Genomic DNA, 2,500 nt, shown 5'->3' on the forward strand with positions numbered 1-2,500 from the left:
CGTTTCCACGTACTACCAAAAAATCAGCCACAAAACTGAATAGGGGCAACCCCCCCACAACAAATGTAAGGCCAAGGGGCAAAAGGAGGAAAAACGCACGAGAGAAAGAGAAACAAAGGTGTCTAACCCCCTCACGGGGGGAGGCTCGAACAGAGGACAATCTCCCCCCAGCCCCACGCCCTCGCAAAAAGGGGGGAAATGTGTGGGACAGCGATCGAGAAGGACTAGGGTGGCCACCCGGGAGCTCGCGCTGCTTTTAGCCCTTCCCCGACACCAGCCCACAACAATTCCCCTTTTCTCCGTAGAGCTAGGGACCGAAAGGAAGAGAAAAGGGTAGAAAACAAAGAACAAGCCTCCCAAGCCCCGTGCCTTCGGAAAAAGGGGGGAATTGAAGGGGACGACGATCGAGAAGGACGAGGGTGGCCACCCCGGGAGCTCGCACTGCGTTTCGTCCTTCCGGAACACCAATCCACAACAATCCCACCTTTTCTTCGTAAAGCTAGGGGCCACGAGGAAGAAGGGAAGAGAAAAACAAGAGAGAAAGGGATATATCAACCGTGGCTACCGGCTCACAAGGGGAGGAGGCTTCAAACAGAGAACAAGCTTCCCCAAACCCATGCCTTCGCAAAAAGGGGGGAACTGCGGGGGAAGAAAACAACATGAAAGAAAGAGAGATATCAAACGCGTCCACCGGCTCACAGGGGGAGGCTCAAACAGGGAACAAGCTTCCCCACCCCCGTGCCTTCGCAAAAAGGGGGGGAACTGCAGGGGACGACGATCGAGAAGGACTAGGGTGGCCACCCTCAGAACTCGCACTGCTTTTCGTCCTTCCTGAACACCAATCCACAACAATCCCACCTTTTCTCCGTAAAGCTAAGGGGCCAAAAGCAAGAAGGGAAGAAAACAACAGGAAAGCAAGAGATATCAAACGTGGCTACCGGCTCACAAGGGGAGGCTCAAACAGAGAACAAGCTTCCCAAACCCCGCGCCTTCGGAAAAATGGGGGGGAACTGCAGGGGACGGCGATCGAGAAGGACTAGGGTGGCCACCCTGGGAACTCGTACTGCTTTTCGTCCTTCCCGAACACCAATCCACAACAATCCCACCTCTCCTCCGTAAGGCTAGGGGCAAAAGGAAGAAGGGAAAAAAACAACACCAAAGAAACAAAGATCCCAAGAAAAGAGAGAAGCTCAACAGCGCGCCGAGCAAGATGTCCGCTAACCAAAAAGAAATCAAACAAGGCACCCAATCAAAAAAGCGTCCCACCTCTTCACACCCTCCCACATGCATTCATCACAACACCCTTTCCAGCTCTACAACATAGCAAACAACCAAGCAAATAAATCACAACCCAAAAATTGACCAATAGAAAAGACGAGGGCCACGATGAGACCAGTGTCTGGAGCACGTCACTGAGAGGAAAACAGCCCCCCAACCCAATGACACAAGGCTTCAAACGACAAATAGACTGCTGCCCATAACATAAACCCACCCCGCTATTGCACCCCTCCGTGTACAAAACACCCGACAACCTTTCCAGCGAGAGATTCAATGGGGGTCAAAGAATCAAACTCCAAAGAGGAGTTGTCACGGGCCGACACTCAACTCTGGAGAAAGCCGCGAGCAACAAATACATCGACGGTGCAAGGCCACTAGAGAGAGGGATGTTCGCAAAGCGCACACCACGAAATGAAGAAATGACGCGAGTCCCACAAAAAACCCACAATCCAAAGGGAGGAACAAAGACACAACCCGCTACTTCTTTTTCCCTCAGAAGGGGAGTGGCTCATGAGAGGACAAGGAATTCCCTCGACGGCAAAGGCACGAGATAAGATTTCCACCCTCATGCCCGTCGGCGGGGAAAATTGCAATCTCGATGGAGCTCAGACCGAGGGATGGGTTTTTCATTACCTGGACACCCAACCCTTCCGCGAGGGCATGTCGAGGAACGGTCGGGAGGGACTAGGGTGGCCAGCCCAACGGGTTGAACCGCTCTTCATCCATCCCATACTTGACCGCACCCCGACAATCTCGCCTCACGCAAGGTTTGAGCTACTAGGCGCACGCGCAACCACTCCCTCGACCCAACCACCAGCAAAAAGCTCACCCAAGCAACACATCAACCGCCACCGCCTTTTCGAGAGAACCAACTATGGAAGCCCGCACCCTTGGCCCATGCCTTCCAACGAACAAAAGACCGAGCACCGCCGCTACGAATGAGTCCAAATTTATCCATCATTTTTACCAAGCACCTCAACTCTGCAGCAACCATGCCCGACCGAACAGATCGTTGGAAGGGCTCCCAAGAAACAGGCTTCCGAAACCCCCTGCAGAAACACATTGGGGGGGAGAAAAACAAAGGATGGGTGAGACAAGCACAAGCATGGATTGCAAGCACACACGAAAAAGCAAGCGTTACCTCGAGACAAGCAACCAACGATGTTCCCGCCAAACACCAAACCCACTCCCCTAGAGACGCACCACAAAGTCCCACATTGCA

The 2,500-nt window shown here is 53.2% G+C and overlaps 1 non-coding gene across 1 annotated transcript in view; it reads right to left on the bottom strand.

Annotated features, from left to right (window-relative positions):
- Position 1, bottom strand: part of LOC149251055 (5.8S ribosomal RNA) — a 154-nt gene extending 153 nt beyond the window's left edge. Inside the window, exon 1 of the ribosomal RNA XR_016267910.1 lies at position 1. This exon is cut by the window's left edge and continues 153 nt beyond it. This is a non-coding gene — a ribosomal RNA (5.8S ribosomal RNA).
- Positions 2 to 2,500: the final 2,499 nt, after the last annotated feature.

This window comes from Pinus tabuliformis, chromosome 7, assembly GCF_031772625.1.
Source record: "Pinus tabuliformis cultivar Carrire ecotype Pingquan chromosome 7, CPIR1, whole genome shotgun sequence".
NCBI lineage: Eukaryota > Viridiplantae > Streptophyta > Pinopsida > Pinales > Pinaceae > Pinus > Pinus tabuliformis.